The sequence below is a fragment of the Phascolarctos cinereus genome, unplaced genomic scaffold (assembly GCF_003287225.1).
Source record: "Phascolarctos cinereus isolate Bilbo 61053 unplaced genomic scaffold, phaCin_HiC Scaffold_5;HRSCAF=322, whole genome shotgun sequence".
In the NCBI taxonomy this organism is placed as follows: Eukaryota; Metazoa; Chordata; class Mammalia; order Diprotodontia; family Phascolarctidae; genus Phascolarctos; species Phascolarctos cinereus.
The window spans coordinates 321,487,770-321,515,206 of record NW_027555958.1 but is presented as its reverse complement, the minus strand read 5'-3'; the positions used below and the strand labels follow the sequence as shown (position 1 = coordinate 321,515,206).

General features: G+C 36.1%; 1 pseudogene; it reads right to left on the bottom strand.

Moving 5' to 3' along the window:
• Positions 1 to 9,856: 9,856 nt before the first annotated feature.
• Positions 9,857 to 11,892, bottom strand: LOC110211859 (vesicle-associated membrane protein-associated protein B/C pseudogene; annotated as a pseudogene).
• Positions 11,893 to 27,437: the final 15,545 nt, after the last annotated feature.

Sequence of the window (27,437 nt, the reverse complement as noted above, 5' to 3'; positions counted from 1 at the left end):
TCAGTGGGGTGGGCATCAGTCAGTCAGAAAACATGTCTTGAACAAATAAGTACTGAGAAATAGGAGACTGATTTCCTGTCCTTGGTACTCGTTTCCTATTCTTGGTGACAGTAACCGTCCCTCTAATTCTTACCCCTTTGTAGTGCTCTAACTAGCAGAATAGTTTTATGGGGGAAACAGCAAAAACCAAAACAAGCAAACAAAAAACAAAACAGTACGCTTAGAGTTAGGAGATCTGAGCCTGATACTTAGCAGCTGTGTGACTGCAGGGAGGTCATTTAACTTTTCTACGTTCCTGCTTCCTCATTTCTAACATGTAGGTATTAATAGTGAATGCTTTCTACATAGGGCAATCGTGAAGAAAAACTACAAGTGTCACTTTTCTTCTTTTCCCTCCATTTGCTTATTTTGCTTGAGAAAATAGTCCCTGGGGAAGGAACAGGTTGGTGCTTTAAGACTCAGCTCAATAGTTTAACAGATCCTTAGAATCATCTAATATTAGAGCCGGAAGGTTATGTTATACTGTTTAGTTTGATCCCATCATTTTACAGATTAAGAAACTGAGACCGCAAGAGAGGAAGTGACTTGCTGAAGGTTCTATAGTGCTATGATTCCATTATGTCAAACCACATCCTTTTGTGGAATGAGTGACTTGCATACAAATGAAAGAATTAGAGGGAAAAAATCTTAGAACATTAAATTAATAAATACTAAGCAGTTCCTTCAGAGGAGGGGATTTTTTTGCCTTTCTTTGTATTCCCAGAATCCCCTTAGCACAATGTTTTAGTAGGTGCTCAATAAATGCATGTTGATTTGGTTAGGATCAGTAGATAAATTGCTGTACGTGGAGTCAGAAAGTCTTCAAATCTTGCCTCAGGTTCAACTTACTAGCCTGTGTGACTCTAAGAAAATCACACAATGTTTCTGGGGCTTGGGTTCATCACTTGTAAAATGGACTCCTGGTCTCTAAAATTCCTTCAAGAACTAAATCTATGCCACTTGAAGACTAAGTCAGCATATTGGCTGATGTGATGGGGTGGTGGTAGGAAGAAGGCTTCACGGAAGAGATGAAATCAGACCTGGATTTTGGAAGGAGATCTTTCCACACCATTTGACCAAAAGTCTGTCCTTTGGAAAAACACTGGTCTCTATTCTGGAGAAGCTGCACAACAGTGGGGGAGGAAGAGAAAGATAGGGAGGAGGCAGTGGTAAAACGGTGGGATTTCTAAATTCCCAAACCAGGAAATTCCTGGTGACTATCTATAGTTCTGTCCTCATGACTAATGTGAATAATACAAATCCCCATTCAAATTGCTTCTGATTCCCAGGTCAGAGCTCTTTCTGTCTTATCATTCCATTTCCCAATTTAATTAAGTTCAAAATACATTTATTAAGGCATACCCATGAAAAAAAATAGTTCTTACCCTCAAGCAACCTATATTTAAGAGAGGAGTGGATGGAGGAAATAACACACACACATAAGAAAGTAAGGACAAAGTACGTACGAAGGACATTTAGGAGGAAGAGAGGGATCAGGTAAGATTTTCCCACACTAGTCCACACTCCGTGCAGTTGCCAAAGTGATCTTCCTAAAGTGTACGTCTGACTATATCACCTCTACCTCCCCCATCTCCCCTTCTCAATTCAGTAAACTTTAGTGGCTCCCTGTTACTTCTAAGATCAAGGATTAAATCCTCTGGTGTTCAAAGCCTGAGAATAACTTATGCCCCCTCCCAATCCCTCCACTTTTCCAGTCTCCTTACATGTTACATATCCTTCCCCCTTTCCTTCCCCTGACACAGGCCTGCTTGCTTTTCCTTGAACGAGACATTCTGTCTCTTGACTTCGAGCATTTTTACTGGCTCTCCCCCATGTATAGAACACTCTTCTTTTTCTTCATCTTCACCTCCTAGATTTCCTGATTTCCTTTAAGTCCCAGCTAAAATCCTACCTTCTACATGAGGTCTTTCCTGATCTCCCTTAATTCTAATGCCTCCCCGTGGCTGATTATCCAATTTATCCCATATATATCTTACTTGTACATTGTTGTTTATGTTGTTGCATTTGTCTTTTGTATTTCTGTGCATCCTCATTGCTTGGTACAGTGCCCGACACATAGTTGGTGCTGAATAAATGTTTATTGGTGGACTGTGCTTTGAAGAAATCTGGGAATTCTGAAGGGTGGAAGTGAGGATGGAACATATTCCAGATGTAAGAGTACTTAGGCAAAACCAGCCATATGTATTAGTGCTATAACTCATCATGACATGTAGATGCTCTACAGAGCATTTAGGGGAGCACATAAATAAGAATTTGGTAGGATAGAAAGGTCTGCATGCATTGTTATTCAAGCCCCCAGAAGGGAATACCACTATCTACAAGATTACAGATCCAGTTGCATTTACCAGGTGGGTGGTGCAGTGGATAGAATGCTGAATTTAGAGTCAGGAAGACCTGAGTTCAAATCTGGCCTCAGATACTTCCTAGCTATGTGAACCTGGGCAAGTCAATTAACCCTTTTTGCTTCAGTTTCCTCACGTAAAATGAGCTAGAGAAGGAAATAGCAAACCACTCCTCTATCTTTGCCAAGAAAACACCAAATGGGGTGATGGAGAGTTGGCCATGACTGAAAATGACACAACAACAACAACGAATTTACCATAACTTCGCTCACCATAACTCTATGAAATAGTGTAAGTCTTATTACTCCAGTTTAGCAGATGAGGAAATTGAAACTCCAGAAAGTTAAGTAATTTGTATGTGGTCATAAATACTGGAATCTGCAATCAACCTGAAGGTGGTGGCTTCCAGGTACATCTACAGGGCCATCACATCATGAATAATCAGTCTTTGCTACCATCTAGTGGTCAAATTTTGTAAGCTCATCTTCTCTTTTAAGCCTTCAGGAAAATAAATTTGCCACTAACAACTGTTGTAGCTTCATCTTGTATATTTTTGCATGTTGTATTGTTATCGCAATTATCCTTGACAGAATTTATTCTTCTCTTTATAACTTTGGATTTTGACTTAATCATTTAAAATTTTTATTTATTTTTTTTTTAGACAATTGGAGTTAAGTCACTTGCCCAGGGTCATACAGTTAGTAAGTGTCAAGTGTCAAGTGCTTGGTCTGAGGCTGGATTTGAACTCAGGTCCTCCTGACTTCAGGGCTGGTGCTCTATCCACTGCACCACCTAGCTGCCCCCTTAACTTAATCATTCTTAAGCCAATCATTCTTGTCTCCATTTAGGACTGTATCTTTTCATTATTATTTACCTCAGTTACCATTCTAATTGTGTGGTCTATAAGATCAGTGTTTAAAATGTCTGCTTTTGGTTCCATTGGCTCTCACCCTTCCTCACTGACTTGTGAAAGTCCAGAAAATATTGTCCCGGGAAAAACACTGAGCCAGCAAAAAGGCAGAGCACAGCAGTCTTGTACCCCAGGAAGCTTGGGGGATTAACAGAAAAGGTCTTTATTGCTCTGGGGGAGGGAGCAGTGAGAGATTGGAGGCATTACAGCAAGCCAGTGGCAAGCCCCACCTCAGCATACCAGGGGGAGATCCTGAGACACAGGTTGGTGGAACAGGCAAGTGCCAACTCCAGAACCCCTGAGAGCCTCAATACAGGAAGCAGAACTGGTAGACACTAGCTCAGAAAACGACCACGGGCAAAAGTGTCCTCCAGCAGTGAAATCACCTGGTACCTCAACACAACTCTAGGAAGCACAACTCCAGAAAGGAAGCTCAAGACTAACAGAAATCCACCAGCAGCAAAACATCTGTACATTATATTCACTGAGCAAGGCTCCGGGCAACCAGGAGCCAAACATCTGGTGAGCAGGAAAAGAAGCTTGGATAAATGCCACCTTCGATCCAGTAGGAGAACTCAACAGTTTTTTTTTTAATGTAAAAAGTCAGATAACAGGCAAACACATGAACAAAAAGCAGAAATGAAAAATAACCATAGATTCCTATTTTGGGGAAAGGGAAGATCAAGGCACACATTCAGAAGAGGACAACATTGTTAATATACTCACATACGAAACCTCAAAGGTGAATATGAACTGATCTCAAGCCTAAAAAGCCTTCCTGGAAGAGCTCAAGAAGGATTTTAAAAGTCAAATAGGACAGGTAGAAGAAAAATTGGGAAAAGAAATGAGAGGTATGCAAGAGAGTCAATAGCTTGGAAAATGAAGGACAAAAACTAGCTGTAGAATACAAGTCCTTAAAAAGTAGAATTGGCCAAATGGAAAAGAAGGTACAAAATCTAAAAGAAGAAACAACTCCTTAAAAATTAGAATTGGGCAAGTGGAAACTAATGACTCTATGTCAGAGCAAGAATCAGTCAAACAGAAATAAAAGAATGAAAAAATACAAGAAAACATAAAATACCTCATTAATAAAAATTGTTATTGACCTGGAAAATAGATTCAGGAGAGACAATTTAAAAATTATTGGTCTACCTGAAAACCATGATGAAAAAAAAAAGAGCCTGGACAACATCCTTTAGGAAATCCTCAAAGAAAATTGCCCTGAGGTCCTAGGACCAGAATCCACTGATCACCTCCTAAAAGAGATCCCAAATTGAAAATGCCAAGGAATATAGTAGCTAAATTCCAAAACTACCAGATCAAAGAGAAGATACTGCAAGCAGCCAGGAAGGAACAATTTAAATATCATGGAACCACAGTCAGGATCACACAGAACCTTGCAGCTTCTATATTAAAAGATCAGAGGGAGTGGAATACAATATTCCATATGGCAAAGGAGCTTGGATTACAACCAAGGATCAACTACCCAGTGAAAATGAGCATAATCTTTGAGGAGAGGAGATGAATATTCAACAAAATAGGGGACTTCCAAACTCCGATGAAAAGACCAGAGCTCAACAGAAAATTTGGCTTCAAATACAAGACTCAAAAGAAGCTTAAAAAGTAAACAGGAAAAGAAAAAAAAAACCTAGCATATTATTAATAAGGCAAATTGTTTATATCCCTACAAGGGAAGATAACACTTGTAACTCTTGAGAGCTGTAATGTCATTATGGCATTTAAAAAGGAGTATACAGAGGGCATGGGTTTAAGTTGACTTTGATGTGATGGTAAAAAGTCTAAGTGATGAAAAGGAATTGTACTGGGAGAAGAAGAAAGGAGGAGGCAGACAAGGATAAATTATATCACATGAAAAGGCACAAAAACCAAATATAGTAGAAGGAAAGAAGGGAGAGAGATGAGCATTGTTTGAATCTTACTCTCATCACATTTGATTCAAAGAGGGAATAACATAATCAGTTAGGTATAGAAATCTAACTTACCCTATAGGAATTTGAAAGGGTAAAGGGAAAAGAAAAGGGAGGAGGCTAAAAGAAGGGAGGGCAGACTAAGGGAGACAGTGGTCGAAAGCAAAACTCTGCTGAGGAGGGAAAGGGAAAAAGGAGAGGAAAAAATATAAATCAGGGGGGAATAGGATGGAGAGGAAGACACAGATAGTAATCATAACTGTGAATGTGAATGGGATGAATGAACTGTCCCATAAAATGGAAACGGATTAAGAACCATAAACCTACAATATGTTATCTACAGGAAACACATTTAATGTAAAGGGATACACACAAAGCAAAGGTAAAAAAGGCTGGAGCAGAATATATTATGCTTCAGCTGAAGTAAAAAAAACAGGGGTAGCAATCCTGATTTCAGACAAAGCAAAAGCAAAAATAGACCTAATTAAAAGAGATAAGGAAGGAAACTATATCCTGCTAAAAGGTATCATAGATAATGAAGTAATATCATTACTAAACACGTATGCACCAAGTAGTATAGCAGCCAAATTCTTAAAGGAGAAGCAAAGGAAGATGAAGGAAGAAATAGACAGCAAAATTATACCAGTGGGGGACCTCAACCTCCCCCTACCTGAATTAGATAAATCTAACCACAAAATAAACAAGAAAGAAGTTAAGGAGATCGATGGTTGACCTCTGGAGAAAATTGAATGGGGACAGAAAGGAATATACCTTTTTCTTGGTGGTACGTGGCACCTACACAAAAATTGACCATGTACTAGGCCATAACAACCTCACAATCCAATGCAGAAAGGCAGAAATATTAAATGCATCCTTTTTAGATCATGTAATAAAAGGCCATGGAAAGACAGACTAAAATTAATTGGAAACTAAATAGTCTAATCCTAAAGAATGAGTGGGTCAAACAACAGATCATAGAAACAATCAATAGCTTCATCCAAGAGAATGACAACAATGAGACAACATACCAAACTCATGGGACGTAGCAAAAGTGGTCATTAGGGGAAGTTTTATATCTTGAAATGCTTATATGAATAAAATAAAGAAAAAAGAGATAAACGAATTGATCATGCAACGAAAAAAGCTAGAAAAGGAACAAATTAAAAATTCCCAATTAAATACCAAATTAGAAATTTTGAAAACCAAAGGAGAGATTAATAAAATTGAAATTAAGAAAACCATTAAACTAATAAATAAAGCTAAGAGATGGTTTTATGAAAACAAACAAACAATAAAATAGGTAAACCTTGGGTTAATTTGATTAAAAAAAAAGAAAATCAAATTACCAGTATCAAAAATGAAAAGGGTGATTTCACTGCCAATGAAGAGGAAATCAAAACAATAATTAGGAGCTATTTTGCCCAACTGTATGTCAATAAATTTGACAATCTTAATGAAATGGATGAATATTTACAAAAATATAAATTGCTCAGATTAACAGAAGAGGAAATAAAATACTTAAACAATCCCATTTCAGAAAAAAGAAATTGAACAAGCCATCAATGAACCCCCTAAGAAAAAATTTCCAGGGCCATATAGATTTATAAGTGAATTCTATCAAACATTTAAAGAACAACTAATTCCAATACTATATAAACTATTTGGGAAAATAGGGGAAGAAGGAATCCTAGCAAATTCTTTTTTATGATACAAATATGGTGCTGATGCCTAACTTGGGAAGAGCCAAAACATAGAAAGAAAATTATAGACCAATTTCCCTAATGAATATAAATGCAAAAATTTTAAATAAAATATTAGCAAAGAGATTACAACAACTTATCTCAAGGATAATACATTATGACCAGACAGGATTTATACCAGGAATGCAGGGCTGGTTGAGTATTAGGAAAACTATCAGCATAACTGACCACATCAACAACAAAACTAACAGAAATCATATGATTGTCTCAATAGATGCAGAAAAAGCATTCGACAAAAGGCCATGCCCATCCCTATTAAAAACACTAGAGAGTATAGGAATATACAGAGTCTTCCTTAAAATGATAGATAGCAACTATCAAAAGCCATCAGCAAGCATTATATGCAATGGGGATAAACTTGAAGCATTTCCAATAAGATTGAGGGTGAGACAAGGATGTCCATTATCACCACTGTTATTCAATATTGTTCTAGAAGTGTTAACTCTAGCAATTAGAGAAGAAAAAGAAATGAAGGAATTAAAATAGGCAAAGAAGAAACAAAGCTATCACTCTTTGCAGACGACATGATGGTATATCTAGAGAATCCTAGAGAATCAAGTGAAAAATTACTTGAAATAATAAACAAATTTAGCAAAGTTGCAGGACATAAAATATACCCACACAAATCATCAGCATTTCTATGTATTACTAACAAAACCCAGAAACAAGAGGTAGAAAGAGAAATTCCATTTAAAATTACTGTAGACATTATAAGATATTTGGGAGTCTACCTGCCAAAACAAAACCAGGAACCATATGAACACAATTACAAAACACTTTTTGTGTAAATGGAGTCAGATCTAAATAATTGGAAAAATATCAGTTGCTCATAGGTAGGCTGAGCTAATATAATAAAAATGACAATTCATCCTAAATTAATTTACTTATTCAAATGCCACACCAATCAAACTACCAAAAAATTATTTTATAGAACTAGAAAAAACAATAACAAAATTCATCTGGAAGAACAAATAGTCCAGAATATCAAAGCAACTAATGAAAAGAAAAGCAAGTGAAGGTGGGCTAACTGTACCTGATCTTAAATTGTATTATAAAGCAGCGATCATCAAAACTACTTGGTACTGGCTAAGAAACAGAGTGGTATATCAGTGGAATAGGTGAGGTATGCAAGACACAACAGTAAATGACTATACTAATCTACTATTTGATAGATCCAAAGACTCTAGCTTCTGGGATAAGAAATCACTATTTAACAAAAACTGATGGGAAAACTGGAAAAACGTATGGCACAAACCAACATCTTACACCCTATGCCAAGATAAAGTCAAAATGGGCGCAGGATTTAGATATAAAGACTGATACTATAAGCAAACTAGAAGCTCAGGAAATAGTTTACTTTTCAGGTCTATGGAGAAGTGAAGAATTTATGACCAAATAAGAGATAAAGACCATTAAGAAATACAAAAAGGATGGCTCTGATTGCATTAAATTGAAATGTTTTTGCACAAATAAAGCTAATGCGTCCAAGATTAGGAAAGAAGCAGAAAACTGGGAAAAAAAATTTACAACCAATGTCTCTGACAAAGGCTTCATTTCTAAAGTATACAGAGAACTGAGTCAAATTTATAAGAATACAAGTCATTCACCAATTGATAAATGGTCGAAGGATATGAACAGGCAGTTCTCAGAGAAAGAAACTAAAGCTATTTATAATCATATGAAAAAAGGTTCTAAATCACTATTGATTAGAGAAATGCAAATCAAAACTACTCTGAGGTACCACATCACACCTATTAGATCGGCTAACATGATAAAACAGGACAATGATGAATGTTGGAGAAGATGTGGGAAAATTGGAACACTAACACATTGTTGGTGGAGTTGTGAAATGATCCAATCAGTTTGGAGAGCAATTTGGAACTATGCCCAAAGGGCTACAAAATGGTGCATACCTTTTGACTCAGCAATACCACTTCTAGGTCTGTATCCCAAAGAGATCATAAAAATGGGAAAAGGACCCACATGTACAAAAATATTTATAGCAGCTCTTTTTGTGGTGGTAAAGAATTGGAAATTGAGGGGATGCCCATCAATTAGGGAATGGCTGGACAAATTGTGGTATATGAATGTAATGGAACAGTATTGTGCTATAAGAAAGGATGAGCAGGCAAACTTCAAAAAGATCTGGAAGGATTTACATGACTCTATTCACTCTGTTCAAAAAATTGAACTTGTTCAGCATTGAAAACATGGAGATAAACTCTTAAGTCAATAAGCATGTGGATTTATATATTTTACATAGGTCATTGTCCCTTTCTGCTTTTCTCTGACTCCCATTATCTAAGGGGGCAGCTCCAACAGTTGAAGGATAGTTTCTCATTTTAAAAGAGGTAATCCTTCAGTCATGTCTAACTATTTGTGAGAAAACCCATTTGGGGTTTCCTTGGCAAAGATACCGAAGTGGTTTGCCTTTTCCTTCTACAGCTCATTTCATACATGAAGAACCTGAGGCAACCAGGTTTTAGTGGCTTACTCAGGGTCACACAGCTAATAGATGTCTGAGGCTGGATTTGAACTCAGGTCTTCCTGTCTCCAGGCCTGGCATTCTATCCACTATGCCACCTAGCTGCCCACAATATGTGCCAAAGTTTAAAAATGTTTAAAATGACATTTGTGACATATCATTGGAGTATGACCCAGTATTTTTCTTGACCTTTAGTAAAGATATTTAAAAAAATTCCCCCCTGCCACTCCAATCATTCACATTTTAAACCTCTGAGATTTCTTGTGCAGGAATGGAGGCAAGACCTGTGAGGTATCATATGTTAATTTCTTTAAACATTCCCAAGAATAAATTTAAATCCTGTGATGTGGCAGATCCATCAATCCAATTAATCAGCCTTTGCATAGAGTGTTTGACCCTATAATTTCACCAACAATAAAAAAACAGACAAGCAGTAAGAAGTCAGGAATCAAGCTCTTCCTTCTTTATGATGGTGGCTAAAGCAGCAACTGGCCTGTTGATTTACGTCTTCCTCATCTGCAGCCCATCTTCCTTGTATTGTTTTCCTTCAGTAATCTTTAAAATTTTTTTTTATTTTTAAAAAACAATTCATTTATTGATTTTTAGTTTTCAACATTCACTTCCATAAGACTTTGAGCTTTAAATTTTCTCCCCCTCCATCTCTTCCCCCCTCCCCAAGATGATGTGCAATCCCTTCAGTAATCTCTTAACTGCTACTTGTAGCCTCTTATATTCTTCTGTGATTTTCTGAGCCTTGATACTATGCAAAGAAGAATGTACAGATTTAGATGGAACAGATGATTCCAACATCAATGCCATTGTGGCTATAATTTTATTTATTTGTACATCATATGGTTTATCATTCCCTGCTGGCAATTTAAACACATATCTAACAAAATCATAAAATCTCCTGATTTTGCCTCCTCTACTGCTTCCATAACTGAGGTGTTGGTCAGAGCAAACACTGATTGAACCATAAATTTTGATTTGCTTTTCTTATTAGGATCGATCAATTTATCAGTCAATAAACTGCATCACAGATTCGTTAATTGATTTTGCACCAATAGTTCTACTATTATGTCTCACATAGTACTGGCAGAGTTCAGTGGTCTTCACTTTAAAACATGCGTGTCAATCTGAAGATTTGCCAAGATTTAGGGTGGTGATGACAAAATCTGTGAAGAGAACATTTCTGAGAGATTACCGTAAACAAAAGAAGAAAATGCCTTGTCGAAAAAAACTTTTAAGAAGTATCTTCAGTTCAGAGGCAGCATTATGTAGTAAATACTGTGGTGGGCTAAGAGTTGGGAAGACCTAGGTCTAAATCTCACTTCAGACACTAGCTCTGTCCTTTGCTACATTTAAAAAATTTATTATTTCATTTTCCCCCAGTTACATGTAAAAACATTAAATTTAAAAAAAAATTTTGAGTTCCAAATTCTCTCCCTTTCTCTCTCCTCCCATTGAGAAGGCAAGCAATTTGATATAGATTATACATGTGCAGTCAGACAAAACGTATTTCCATGCTAGTCATGTTGTGAAAAGAAAACACAGATTTAAAAACACAAATAAAAATAAAGAAAAAATATGTTTCAATCTACATGCAGATTCCACCAGTTCTTTCTCTGGAGAGGAACAGCATTTTCATCATAAGTCCTTTAGAATTGTCTTGGATCATTGTATTGCTGAGACTCTATGCTACATTTTTGATAATTTCTTTATGTCCTATGATGTAGGAAATTTTTGTAAGTGTACTGAGCACATTTGGATAAATTGTCAAATAAGTCTATTTCACTCCAAAAATCTAGCAAATCAAAAATTTTAGCATTTAGTCTATAACTTCTTCCTTATTGGTTTTTGTTTAACTTGTCATGTTCAGAAAATGAGGTATTGAAACCCCCCCACTATTAATGCTTTTCTATTTAGATTTTTGTGATTCAGTTGATTTTTTCCCTTAAAATGTTAGCAGTTCATTTATAGTTTGATTGATTTCTTTTTCTTGTTTACATATTTTCAATTTTTGTAGCCACTCACCAGTTACCTTTTAATTTTCAGTTTTGTATAACATTTTGTATAATTTTAAAATATCCTTTCTGTTATGAATTAACTTTGTAAGTATTTTACTTTAGTCATTTGATTTTCCTTTTTTGTTTATTTTTTTAAACAATCAATTAATGGTTTATCATATTTTTAGTGTTTAAAAAAACAGGACTTAGTTTTTATCAGTTCTACAGTCTTTTTGATTAAGAAACTTAGTTTCATCTTAAACCTTTCAACCTTAAACCTTCCACTCCTTCCATCTTGTAGCACTTATTGAGACATAGCTCCTGCTAATGACACAGTATCACTGACCACCTTTTCAAGCTATGGTTGTGTTTTCACTCTTACCCTTTGATTCACTGGTCATGGTGGAGAAGCTGGGATATTCCTTACCTTCATATTAGGAGACTTCAACACACAAATTGATGATATTCTTTCAAATACCCTTAATTCTTGTTGTATTGTACTGGATTGAGAGAACCACTGTTAAATTTTCAATTCAGAAATTAAAAAAACCCTACAAATCAGGGATTGATTTATTGTTTTGTTGATTGTCTTAAGAAAGTGATGGAGTTAATAATTTAACAACTGTGTTGTGATTATATCCCCCCAAAGAGGCTGTTGTTAAATATTTGCCAGAATGCCTCTGCTTCCTTCCTTGCTCATCAATCTCCTCCATTCCCATGACCTACTCTTCCACTCCACCCCAGCTACATTTAGAGATGGTCATACTCTTAATCTTGCCATCTCCCACAAGTGTTCCATATCCATGTTAATGAATTCTGAAATTCCTTTGTCTGATCACAACCATCACAACCTTCACCTTATGACTGACCACTCGCTCTGTTCTTCTAATCCTTTCACTCCTCAGTTCTTTCCTAGGCTATCATCCCCGTAGTACTTTATACTTCCTTCTCTTTCCCATATAAGTTCCTTGGTGAATCATTTCAACTCTATATTATCTTCTACACTGAGTCACTTGCTCCATTGCTATGTTTTGCCATCATGGCCAAACCCCAGGCTTGTGTTATTCCCATCATCTATTGTCTTTGCAGCACTCATACTCATTCCACATATCTAATCTGTTGCCAAATCTTATTGTTTCTACCTTCACAACATCTCTTGTATATCTCTCCTTTCCAGTCATACATATTACCTTGCTATTGAACAGATCTAGAGAAAATCACCAGATGGTGCTGGTTGGAGTCCATACTACAAATTTGTTATATAATCTTAACTGGGCCCTTACCAGGTATTCCCTTAACACCTACCTAATAGTTTTGCTCTTTCACTGATCACAACAGCTATTTCAAAACTTTCCATCCCTCCACCCATTCTCTCAGCTGAGGCAGTCAGTCAGTCAGCCTATTATGTTCCAGGTGCTGTGCTAAGTGCTGGGGTTACAAAAAGAGGCAAAAGATAGTTCTTGTCCCCAAGGAGCTCACAATCTAAGAAGGCCTTGCCTCATGCTTCGCTGAAAAAATTGAGAGTGTTTGACAAGTTTCTTCTTCCTGGTCTGATATCAATCAGATATCTTCCACCATTACCTCCTTCTTTATCTCTGTCTCTCATGAAGAAGTGACCTTTCTTTTTCCAAGGCAAATTCTTCAACATACATCCTTGATGCTATCTCTTTCCATCTTTTCCAGCAGATTTCTTCCTCTATCATCCTCATTCTTTCCCTAATCTTCATTCTCTCCTTATCTACTGTCTCCTTCCTTACTGACTGCAATCACATGTCTCCCTCATCCTTAAAAACCCCCTCACTTGGGGCAGCTAGGTGGCACAGTGGATAGAGCACTGGCCCTGAAGTCAGAAGGACCTGAGTTCAAATCCGGCCTCAGACCTGGCACTTGCTAGCTGTCTGACCTTGGGCAAGTCACTTAACCCCAATTACCTAAAAAACAAACGAGAACAAAACAAAACAAAACAAAATCCTCACTTATAACAAAGAAAAAAGAAAAAAAGTAAAAAATCATCAAAACTAATCAACAGCTAGTTCAAGGATGACAGTATATGCAGTACTTCACATCTATAAACTCTTACCTCTGCAAATACGAGAAGGATGTGCATTATCATATCTCTTATCCATGCTGCAAGTTGATTATAATTGTACGGGTTTGAATTTTAATTTTTATTGTTTTTTAAATTCACATGGCTATAGTCATTGTTTTTCTACTTCTGCTTATTAAAATAAACACACATATACATACACATGTATACATAGACACAATATATACATACATATATGTAAATATGTATATATATATGTGTGTATCCCTGCTAGCTTTCATAGTTATCATTCTATATCTGTCCTCCTATGTTTGCCTAAAATTTGAAGAAAGTGTCTACAGTTGATGCCTCCATTTCTTCTCCTCTCATTCTCTTCTAAATTCTTTACTTCCAGCCTCATAATTTGGCTGAAACTGCTTTTCCCAAAGCCAACCATGATCTCTTAATTGGCCATTTCTCAAACCTCATTGCTCTTGACTTCTCTGTAGCCTTTGCCATTGTTGATCACCCTCTTCTCCTGGATTTTCTCTTTTTCAAATTCTGGGCAAAATTTACTTGCGTTTCCCTTCCCAAAAGTCAAATCCCCATCTCCTGGATCACTGAAAATCATGACCTTTTGAGATTTTTGCTCATGCTTAGCAAGTCATGATACCCTACCAGTTCTACTCTTCCTACAATGATAACTTCAGATCACAGCACTTCCACTATTATTTTTCTAACTTAGCATATGATTTACATGAACTCCTCTTTTAGTGATCTAATAACTTAGAGTTTTTAATTTCATAATCACTCCTTATTAACATGTCAAATATCTTTTCAGAAATTACCTGAAGGTTTGCTCTTGGGGTGATTTGCAAATCAGAAGTTCCAGCTGAGTTTTCTTTTTCCCATGGAAACTCTAGAAAATTTTGTGTTGAATAAAAAACCCACATTTTTATGTGCATATAATTTAGAGTGGTGGAAGACTCTAGGGATAAACTATGTTTTCTGTTGACTTTCTGCAAATCATGTTCCAGTTTTTTCTCACATTTTTCACAACCGAATAATTTTTTGTAATAGGGTTTTTAAAAAATGATTTAAGCTCCTTTTAACATTCTTTATTTCTCACTGAAACCTTAGAGTTTGATAACAACGTCTCTGGATGAGATGAATCTAATATTTTTCTCCAAGAGCACCTAGTAAACTTTATTGATTTGTATTCTGGTGAAATAAATGGTAGTTAGCTCCTTGACTGATTAGCACTTGACCACATTAGTTCTGGGAAATTTTCTTGAACTATTTTCTGGAAAAAAATAATGATTAGAATGCTCATATTTTCTGGGTAATCTGGAGACCCTCACATCATTTCTCTGAGCTCTTCTGTATTTGCTGGTGTAAGGTACTGTCCCTTTTGAATATTAACATCTTATTTGTCGAATGGCGCAGAAAAAGAACATTCACATGAGAAAAGTAGCTTGAGAAAACTTTGAGAAATCAAGAGAAAATTGCCTCTCAGAAAAATTGAGGACCTGTTTGAAGGCAGTGCTAGGGCACAAATACTGAAAGCAGTAGGGGATGGCTGCATGGAAATGTTGTCCATTGTTTCATTTATGTTTGACTCTTTGTAGAGTTTTGAAGGATATAGCAGAGAAACTATAAATCACAGAACTGTTTGGGAATGAGGGGAAAATTGTATATATTTGTTGCTGTTGTTGTTTTAACTGAGTTAGAAATGGGTCACTACCCATAAGGAGGTCCTGATTGGAGGTATTAGAAGATAGAGGTTAAGAGAAGAGATGAGAAGCTAGAAAATAGTAGAATGAGAGGACAGAGAAACTGACAGTGGAGATTGACTCCTGCTCTTTGAAAGAAAGAAGAGAATCAGAAGATAAGAGCTGCTGATTTGGGGTGAGTCAGTTGAAAGAACAAAGGGATTTGTTTTGTGAAGTTTGGATTCAGTCAAAAGATTGCATTGAGGAGCTAGAGGGCCACATGTGGCCTTGAGGTCATAGGTTCCCCACCACTGGTATAGACTATTCCCTAAATGCAATAATTGTCAGGCTTACTTTTCAGAATCATGAGTTGCCCCATGAATGTGGTTTCCCTACTCATACTCTTCATTATCTTTCTGTAAGTGTGCACCTACTCTCCATGGTCATTGTTTGCTTTGGTGGGAGAGTGTGACCTAGGCTTATGAGTGTACTGCTATGCTATGTTACATTTTGATCATTTCTGCTTTTGCCTTCTGTTGAATAAATGTTATCTTGTAATTATTATTGTTTTTCTTTCTATTTGTAAATATTTCATGATTAAGAATTAATGCTATTATTAGCGACTTGTATAAATGTGAAGCACACTGGTGGGGGTTCAGGAACTACAATGGTGAGTAGTAGGAGTAGAACTTCCTCACACCAAGATTACCTATAGGACCCTGAGAGAATGAATTGAAGTGGTATAGATAGCCACCTGTGGCTGGCTCACTCCTCTAGGGACACCACCCCAATCTGCCACTGTGTGTACAGGTAGAGTGAGTGATCTAGCTCCAGCCCCGGGAGAGAAAAACCCTGGAGAGAGTTGGGATTGGCACCACATCTGTACTATGCTTGTATGTCTCCAAGTCTTTTTTTCCAGTACGGACTTTTAAAAATCATATTTTGTTGTACTTTCTGCTCCCTCATCTGATTGATTCAACCAGAAGATTTTATTTCCTATTACTTCTATTTCTCTATTTAAAATTTCCACAGCTTTCTCCACATTTTTGACTTTGTTATCAATCTTTTAATAGGTGGGTACTCTGAACCATGCCAGTACAATGGTTTTCCTCTCATAATTTCATATGCTTGTATTCCCTATTCATTATGCTCCAAAAGGGGGTAGTGGTGGTACACAGGTAAAATATACCATATTTTTCCCATGTGGTATAACATGATAATCAATCTAGCATACACAGTTGCAAAGGGAATGCTGTGTCTTTGGTTGCACTGAATCCCTTTTCCCTATTCATCCTTCAAACACCATACTATTCCCCATGCGCTGTCACTGAGTTTTCCATCTTTAGTCATCTTTCTAAGTGCAGTGAAGTTTAGGTTATAAACTGGGTAGATGAAACTACGACAGGATGTCAGTGTTCAGATAGGGACCAAAATGACTACCTGTTTAATTATTTCATTTTTACCAATGACAAATCTTTCATTTTAGATACCAGATCTTTATTGACACCAGGTCCTCCTTCATTTCCTCTAAAGTGTCTATGATTTAGTTTGATATGTCTTTTGTTAGGTTCACTTTCACTTTTTGGGCCATTACTGAAGTAAATTTGTTATTTTTTCCTTTTGATGGCTTATCTTTAGGACTTTGAAATTTAAAAAATTTATTGATCTTTTGTTTCTATTTCATCTTCATTTCCCCTCTCCCTATTTATCCATTGTTAGTCCTTGTAACAACAACAGCAGATAAGAAATTTTTTTTTACTAAAACTAATCAACACATCAACCCAGCTTGGCAGTATATTATATGTTCCATGCTCATGGACTTCAAAGAGGGAAGGGAAGTGCATTTTCTCACCTCTTATTTAAGACAACCTTGATTAGTATATTTACACAGCTTTCAATTACTTCTTTTGTGTTCATTCCATTGACATTGTGGTAATCATTGTGCATATTGTTTTCCTGTCTCTGCTAGTTTCACTCTGAATCAGTTCATATACATTTTTCTGTAGTTCTCTGTATTTTTCTTATTCATTGTTTCTTATGGAGCAATAATAATGTATTGTACACTCATTCTACAATTTATTTGAACATTCTCACATGAATGGGCATCTACTTCGTTTACAACTATTATTATTAATTGGTTGTTTTTTTTTTTTTTACCAGAGAAGTGCTGTTATGAGTATTTTGGTGCATATGGGGCACCATATTTTTTTTCTGCCTTTGATCACCTTGAAGTATATTCTTAGCAATAGGATCTCTGGGACAAAGTGTATGGACATTTTATTCCCTTTCTTAGCCCAATTTATAATTGCCTTCCTGATTTTGGCCCAATTTATAGCTCCAGCAAAAGTGTATTAACATGCCCTGTCATTTTTTGAAGTCCCTTTAACACTGACTATTCCCATCTTTTGAAGAATTTACAAGCATAAGATAGAACCCCAGGATTTTCTTTTATTATTAGTGATTTGTATTCCTTTATTAATTTAGAGGTTATACCTCTTGTTACATTTGTGTTTAGTATCGATATTGGTTCATTATCAATGATTCTTTTGACCATAATCTTCAGAAACTTTTAGTATGTCTAGGTCTAGGACCAACCAAGGGCTAATGTGGGAGATTTTTTTTTCTTGCTGCTTGTTCATTTCCTTGTTCTTTCCTTGTTCATATCTTCAAAGTTATTCCCTTTTGAGGCCCTTTGAATGCCTTTCTTTTTTCTCCTCCATCCTTTTTTTTTGATTCATTCATTAATTCTTTTATTTTATTTTGAGTGCATTCTAATCTATTCATACTGAAGGGGACAGAAGAACAGGGCTTTTCCATACCTCTCACTCTACCACTTTTATTCATCCATCCAGTGGAGGAACTCCTGGACCAAGATTTCTGAAGAAAAATAAAGTAGTTTTTTAAAAAAATATTTATTTATTGATTCATTTTGATTTATCAACAATCACTTTCATAAGCTTTTGAGTTTTACATTTTTCTCCCCCTCCCTCTCCACCTCCATCCCCAAGATGGCATACAATCTGATATAGGTTCTACATATACCTTCCTATTAAACATATTTTCACATTAGTCATGTTGCTAGGAAGAATTAAAAGCAAGGAACCACAAGAAAGAAGAAACAAAACAAAATAGAAGAAAAAAAAAGAGCAAATAGTATGCTTTGATGTGCATTTGAACTCCACAGTTCTTTTTTTTGGATGTGGGTAGCATTTTCCATCATGAGACTTTTGGAGATGTCTTAGATCCTTGTATTGCTGAGAAGGGTTAAGTCTGTCAACATTAGTTATTACACAATGTGGCTGTTACTATGTACAATGTTCTCCTGGTTCTGCTCACTTCACTCAGCATCAGTCCATACAAGTCTTTCCAGGTTTTTCTAAAGTCTGCCTGAAAATGGAGTAGTTCTTCAGCTATGCTGAGTTATTGCAGATCTAGAGTTGATGAGTAGCAAAAAAGTAAGAGCCATGATGTGGCTAGGCCCAGCTCTAGCCCCTAATTAATACAAAATCTAGACCCAAGACCAATTCTAATCTTTCCAGGGAAATCTTTTCTTTGTCAATACCAAATTGTTTTGATGATTACCCTTTGCAATATAGTTTGAAATCTGGTACTACTAAGCTGGTTTTACCTCAGAGTTGGAACCTGAAAAGACCATAGGCCAGGGTCTCCCATTGCATCCTGGGCCATCTCCAGTTGTCCTGAGGAATATCCAGTCACTGGACCTGGATGGCTCTGGAGGAGAAAGTGAGGCTCCCTCCCTCAAATCAAAGTCAATTGCAAGTCATGTCATCATCTCTCTGATGTCATGGTCCTCTTTGAGAACAAAGGACAAACACAACAACAACAATTGATTTCCTTGATATTCTTGACCTTTTGTTCTTCCAGATGAATTTTGTTATCATTTTTTCTAGCTCTATAAAATAATTCTTTGGTATTTTGATTTGTATGGCACTGAATAAGTAAATTAGGTAGAACTGTATACTTCTCCAATTATTTACATCTCTAATTGTGTGAAAAGTGTTTTCTAATTGTGTTCATATAGTCACTGGGTTTGTCTTGGCAGGTAGACTCGCAAGTATTTTATATTGTCTGCAGTTATTTTAAATGTGATTTCTCTTGCTATCTCTTTCTGTTGGGTTTTGTTGTATATAGAAATGTTTACAATAGAAGTATATCAAAATACTGATGACTTAGTGGGTTTATTTTATGTCCTACAACTTTGGGTTTATATATGTTTTATGTCCTGCAACTTTGCTGGAGTTGTTAATTTTTTCAACTAATTTTTAGTTGATTCTCTAGTATTCACTAAATATGTCATCACATTGTCTGAAAAGGGTGATAGTTTTGTTTCCTCATTGCCTATTTTTATTTCTTTGATTTCTTTTTCTTATCTTATTGCTATAGCTAGTATTTCTAGTACAATATTAAATAATAGTGGTGATAATGGGCATTCTTGCTTTGCTTCTGATCATTTTGAGAAGGCCTTAAGTTTATCTCTATTACAGATAATGCTTGCTCTTGTTTTTAGATAGATACTTCTCAATAATGTTAAGAAGGCTCCATCAATTCCTATGGTTTCTGGTATTTTTAAAATAGGAATCGGTAGTATATTTTGTCAGAGGCTTTTCCTGCATCTATTGATATAATCATGTGATTTTTGTTGTTTTTGTAATTGATATGGTCAGTTATGCTGATAGTTTCCCTAATATTGAACCTGCCTTGCATTCCTGGTATAAATCCCCCTTAGTCATAATGTGTCATCTTTGTGACATAGTGTTGTAATCTTGCTAGTATTTTATTTAAACTTTTTGCATAAATATTCATTAAGGAAATTAGCCTATAGTTTTCTTTCTCTGTTTTTGTTCTCTCTGGTTTAGGGATAAAAGTCATTATTTGCGTCATAAAGGAAATTTGGTAGGACCCTTTTACATATTTTTTCAATAGTTTATATACTGTTGGGATTAATTGTTCCTTAAATGTTTGGCAGAATTCACTTGTCAATCCATCCAGTCTTGGTGATTTTTTGTTAGGGAGGTCATTGATGGCTTGTCCAATATTTTTTTCCTAAAGTAGGGTTATTTAAGCATTCCATTTCCTCTTTTGTTAATCCAGGCAATTATATTTTGTAAATATTCATCCATTTCATTAGATTGTCTGTTTTTTTGGCAAGTAAATGGGCAAAATTAACTCCTAATAATTGCTCAAATTTTATCTTCATTGATGGTGCATTAACCCTTTTCACTTTTGATACTGGTAGTTTGGTTTTCTTCTTTTTTTTTTTTTAAATCAGATTAACCAGTGCTTTATCTATTTCATTGTTTTTTTTTTTCCATAAAAAAGCTTCTAGTTTTATTTATTATATCAATGATTTTTACTTTCAATTTTGTTAATCTCTCCTTTGATTTCCAGGATTTCCATTTTAATGTTTAATTGGGGGTTTTTAATTTGTTGTTTTTCTTCTTCTTTTTTAGTTGCATGCGCAGTTCTTGATCTGCTCTTTCTCTCTTTTATTGATGTGAGCATTTAGAGATATAAAATTTTCCTAAGTATTGCTTTGGCTGCATCCCACAAATTTTGGAATGTTGTTTCATTGTTCTCATTCTCTTTAATGAAATTATCAATTGTTTCTATGATTTATTCTTTGACCCACTCATTTTTTAAGGATTGGAGTATTTAATTTCCAATTAATTTTTAATCTATTCTTCTATAGCCCTTTATTGAACGTAATTTTTATTGTATTATGGTCTGAAGGGGGTACATTGAATATTTCTATTCTTCTACATTTGGTTGTGAGGTTTTTATGCCCTAATACATGGTCAATTTTTGTGAAGGTGCCATGTACAGCTGAGAAAAAGATGTACTCTTTTTAAAAATTTCCATTTAATTTTCTCTAGAGGTCTATCATATCTAACTTTTCTAAGATTCTAGTCATCTCCTTAACTTCTTTCTTATTTATTTTCTGGTTACATTTACTAGTACCGAGAAGGAAAAGTTGAGATCCCCCACTAGTATAGTTTTATCGTCTATTTCCTTCTGTAATTTATTTAACTATTCCTTTAAGAATTTGGATACTATTCCATTTAGTGCATATATGTTTAGGATTGATATTACTTCATTGATATTACTTTGCCTTTTAGCAAGATGCAGTTTCTCTGCTTATCTCTTTTAATTAGGTCTATTTTTAATTTTACTTTTTCTGAGATCATGATTGCTACCCCTGCCTTTTTTATATCACTCAAGCAGAATAGATTTTCTTTGGCCTCTTATTTTAACTTTGTGTTATGTCTCTTAGTTTCAGGTGTACTTCTTGTAAACAACATATTGTTGGATTCCGGTTTCTAATCCATTGTGCCACTTGTTTCTGTTTTATGGGTAAATTCATCCCATTCACATTCACAGTTAGAACTGTACATTTCCCTCTATCCTATTTTTTCCTGTTTACCTGTCTCTCCTTTTATTCTGACCCACCTCTAAAGTCTGTTTTGCTTCTGACTACCGATTCTTTTTATCCACTCTCACTTTTATCACCCACGCCCTTTTTCTAAATCTCTTCTCCAACTGCTTTCCTATTAAGTAAGATAGATTTCTATTACCAATTGAGTATGTACATATGTTTTTCCGTCTTTGAACTAATATAGATGTGAGTGATATTGAAGCATTGTCTGATCCTCACACTATTTTCCCCTCCACTGTAAAAGCCCTTCCTTCTGTGCCTCTTTTATGTGAGATAATTTCCCCCATTCTCCTTCCCCCTTCCCCCTTCTCCTAGAGTATGCATCTTTCTTATCTATCCATTTCATTTACATTATCCCAACATTGTCAACTCACTCCTATATCTTTTTATGTGGAATCCCTTTAACTACCCTAATAATGATAAAGTTCTTAGAAGTTACATGTATTATCTTCCCATATAGAAAGGGAAACAATTTAATCTTATTGAGTCCCTTATGATCTCACTTTCACGTTTACCTTTTTATGCTTCTCTTGAATCTTGTATTTGAAAGTCAAAATTTCTATTCAGCTCTGGCCTTCATCAGAAATGCTTGAAAGTGCTCTGTTTCATCAAATATCCATTGTTTTCCTTTGAAGTATTGTACTCAGTTTTGCTGGCTAGGTTATTCTTCATTGCAATATCAATCCTAAGCAAAGTCAGTCATTGTACAATGTGGCTGTTACTGTGTATAGTGTTCTGGTTCTGCTCACTTCACTCAGTGTCAGTTCATATAAGTCTTTCCAGGTTTTTCTGAAGTCTGCCTGCTCATCATTTCTTTTTTTTTTTTTTATAAATATATATTCCTATTAAACATATTTTCACATTAGTGATGTAGTAGGTAAGAATTAGAACCAATAGGAGGAACCACCAGAAAGAGGAAACAAAACACAACAGAAGAAAACAAAATAGCAAATAGTATGCTTTGATCTGCATTCAAACTCCATAGTTCTTTCTTTGGATGTGGATAGCATTTTCCATCATGAGGCCTTTGGAGATGTCTTAGATCCTTGTATTGCTGAGAAGGGTTAAGTCTATCAATATTAGTCATAGCACAACGTGGCTGTTACTGTGTACGACGTTGTCCTGGTTCTGCTCATTTCACTTAGCATTAGACCATACAAGTCTTTCCAGGTTTTTCTGAAGTCTGCCTGTTCATCATTTCTTATAGAACAATAGTATTCCATTATATTCATATACCACAACTTGTTCAGTCATTCCCCAATTGATAGGCATCCTCTCAATTTCCAATTCTTTGCCACCACACAAAGAGCTGCTATAAATATTTTTGTACATGTAGGTCCATTTCCCATTTGTATGATCTGTCTGGAATATAGCCCTAGAAGTGTTATGCTGGGTCAAAGGGTATGAACATTTTTATATCCCTTTGCGCATAGTTCCAAATTGCTCTCCAAAATGGTTGGATCATATCACAACTCCACCAACTATGCATGAGTGTTCCAATTTTCCCACACCTTCTCCAACATTTATCATTGTCTTGTTCTGTCATGTTGGCCAATATGATAGGTGTGATGTGGTATCCCAGAGTCATTCTGATTTGCATTTCTTTTATCAATAGTGATTTAGAGCATTTTTTCACATGACTATAAATAGCTTTAAATTTTTTCCTCTGCAAACTGTCTGTTCATACAGGAGAGAATTTTTAAAAGGATCAATAGTTTAACAAAACTTACCCTACTTACAAATTTCCCTAAAAGTCAAGATTGACCAAATAGAAATTGATAACTTCAGAAGACAACAAGAATTTTTAAAAGAAAATCAAAATCATATCTGCTAATTTGCAGGGTGTGAGGTGAAACCTCAGGGTTGTTTTGTTGTGCATTTCACCTATTTTTTTATTTAGAATATTCTTTCACGTGATTGTGGATTCTTTACCATTCTTCTTTTTACTCTGATTAACCATTAAAGGTGAAGACTTGAGATGGATGGGGCTCATGAACTAAAATTTTAAATGGAGGTGGTCCAGAGTCCTTTGAACCTGGGTTAGTCTTACCTGGGAGATCAATTCAGTGAATTGGAAAGTGTTTCCAGGTATTACATTATTACAATTATGATAACATGACATTTGAATGACATACTTTTCAAAGTGCTTTTCACAATTTGACACCCTTTATTTCATTTATTCTGCCTAATTGTTAGTGATCCTTCCTCAAATGTTTTAATATTTATCTGTTTATACATACTATCCCTCAGTAAGATGTAATCTCTTTGAAGGCAGAGACCATTTATAATTTTCATCTTTGTAGCCCCAGCTTCTAGCATATGCCTTGTATATAAACAGGTGCATAATAAATGTTTATTTATTAATTGATTGATTAGTGTTGGTTGTGGGGAAAAAATGTATCTATTGTTCCCTGGTGTGATTGGTTTAGGGTGTAGGTTTGCCAGTGAGGTCTGAGGGGGTGGGCAGGAAGTGACAATTCTGATATTAGAATAAATTATTGCGAAGTAATGAGAAGTTCCCACTTGAAATCTAGGATTTCCCGCCCTCATCATCCCAGTCCTGCCAGTGACGTTGGTTGTTGGGGTGTGGAGGAATGAGCGACCTGACTTTACAACCCTCCTCACTTGCTCCTCTGGCCCCAGGTTTCAGCAGAGAATTTCACTTTGAGATAAACAATTCCCAAAGGGTAGACATAACTTTTCCTCTTTAGCTGTGTTGCCTGAAGTTTTGTTTTTTTCATTTTTTTTGGACTGAGGGAGAAAAGGAAGCTTGGGGAATGAGTAGGGTAGGGTTAGGCAACAGGTTTTTTCCCAAACACCTGAGCTTATTCACTGGGTGTGTCTGGCCGTTTATGCAGGTTCTTTCTGAATTGTGTCAGGTTTCATAATCAGCTCACTGCTTCAAAAGAAGCAGTCTTGAAATATACAGAACTCTGTTCTCTTTCCCTTTCTTCTTTATTAAGATCCACTCTTTCTCTTTGTGATTACAAAGGATTCAAAAGAGAGAGGAAGGTAAGAGCCCCCAAAAGGGAGAGAGAAAGTGGAGAAAGAGGGAAAAGGCAGAGGCAGAGAGAGAGAGAGAAAGAGAGAGAGAGAGAGAGAGACATGTCTGTCAGGAGGAAAACTTTGATCTAACAAATGGCCACCTCATTCAGACCTGCTCTGTAGGAGAACTCTGCCAGACAGAACACTGTCCATCTATTCTGGGAGCCTCAGGAAAGAGAATCTTCTTGGATGAAACCAGAATAACCTCTTTTTTTGGACTTCGTCGACTACCATCAGCAACACTCAGGTATTGTGATGTTTGAATGTGTTCTATTTCAGTGAGCCTCATCCTATCTCTGGAGCTGAAATCTAACATTCAGCAAAATAGCATAACATTCACTTCTATGAAATGCTTCTCTCTGCTTTTGAATAAGTCCGAGATAATTTGTCTTCATTTCTTCCATTTGCTGGTCATTTCCTGGCAGGCCTGGAAGAATTGGAGGATACAAGTGTCCATTCTGCCTCTTTTTTCCTATCCCCAAGGTACATTCTTTGCTTTCCTTTTTCACTTACTGCTTCTTTCCTTTCTGTTCTTTCTTAACTGTGCCAAGTAAATGAATCCCCAGAGATTCCTTTCCAAAGCAGAGATGCTTATCATAAACCACAAAGCTCCTATGGTATTCCTTCCTTAAATTGGTGGATCTTGCATTTTTTTTTTTAGGTCATGGATTCTGGATCTTCTTCCCCCTTTTTTCTAAAGATGGTCTCAAAATATGCTTGCTTAAGTGATTGAGCTAAATCCATGGGTTAGGGATCGATGAGATGGTATATTTATTTAAAAAGAGATAAAAAATAAATTGTAAATTCATTTCAGAAACCAAATAGAATCTAAAATCTCAAGGGACCTGAGGACATATCTAGTCTAACTTCCTTCCTACCTGTGGATAGCATTTTTCATCAGGAGGCCTTGGGAGATGTCTTAGATCCTTGTATTGCTGAGAAGGGTTAAGACTATCAGTATTAGTCATTGCACAATGTGGCTGTTACTGTGTACAACGTTCTCCTGGTTCTGCTCATTTCACTCAGCATTGATCACACAAGTCTTTCCAGGTTTGCTACAATGGCTTATAAGTGGTCATTGAGCTTTTGTTTGAACAGATGGCACAGAATGTTAGACAGCCTAATGTAGTGTGTCCAGATGAAGGAAAGTGAGAGTTCTGCCCTATTGACACCACATCTAGAATATTGTCTTCAGGGAAGTCCAGGTTCTAGTCCTGGCTCTGCAACCAATTGTCTGAATGACCTTGGAAAAGTAATTTAGCTTCTATGGGCTTGAGTTTCCTAATTAGTAAAATGAGGGGGTTTAGATTAGTTCTCTGCAATCCCTTTTAGCTCTACTATTCTGTGACTTCTAGCGATGGAGAACTCACTACTTCACAAAGTATCCCATTCTATTTCGGACAGCTCTAATTTATAGAAAACTCTTTATTTTGCTGGGTGAAATACATTTTGCTACAACTTATTAATTCCTCAGCTTTTCCTTTGAGAATTACAAAAAAAAATAAGTTTGAACCCTATTCCATAGACTAGCTCTTCAAGTATTTGGAGACAACTACTGTGCTCCACTAAGTGTTGCCCACTAAACTGGAAGGGAGAAGGGAATAATCGTTTGTATAGTGCCTTTGTGCTAAGTGATTTTTAAAAATACATTTTTTTTACATTAAAAAAACCCAAACATTACTCATTTCATCCTTACAATAACTCTGGGAGGTAGATGCAATAACTCCATTTTATAGTTGATGAAACTGAGACAAATGGTAGTTAAGTAACTTGTCCAAAGTCGCACAGCTAGTAAATGTCTGGAGCTGGATTTGAATGTAGGTCTTTTCAACTAGGGGCAGCTAGGTGACTTAGTGGGTAGAATGCTATGCCTGGAGTCAGGAAGACTCATATTCATACCAACTGTGTGACCCTGGACCAGTTATTTAACCCTGTTTGCCTCAGTTTCCTCATCTGTAAAATGAACTGGAGAAGGAAATGGCAAACCACTTTAATGTCTTTGCCAAGAAAACCCCAAATGGTGTCACGAAGAGTCAGACATGACTGAAAAAGACTGAACCGCAAAGAACTACAGCTTCCTAAGTCTAGGATTACAGCTCTATCCACTGGGTTACCAGCTGCCTCTAACTTGGTTGGTTCTTATGTCAATACTTCAAGGATCTGAATAATGCAGCCTCTTTATCTGTGCGTCTGTCCCTAAATAGCTTAGTCAGAAGTTTTCCAGAGTTATTGTGTCCAAAAAAAGTCATCATCCTAAAAGTCACATCTGCCTCTGTATAATTAAGCTAGGATGCACTTAAAATCTTTCTAGCTTGGTAGGACTTTCCAGAGTTTGAGCTTTACTGTAACTGTCTTTGAGAATCTAGGGTCACGTTTATGTCACCTAGTCAGATAGGAGGCACAGTGGGTAAGAGTACTGGACCTGGAGAAGACTTTAGTTCAAATCCAGCCCCAGACATTTACTGTGTAACCCTGGGCAAGTCATTTCATGTCTGTCTGTCTTAGTTTCCCCACCAGTAAATGGAGACAGTAATAACACTTTCCTCCCAGGGTTGTTATAGAGATAAAAGGAGATACTTGTAAAACACTTCGTAAACCTTAAATAGATGTGTAAATTCTAGCTCTTATAATTATCATTATCATCAGTTGGATTTGGGAGAAGTAGGAGCCACTGCAGTAGATTGAGCAGTAATCCTTCAATAGTGTTCT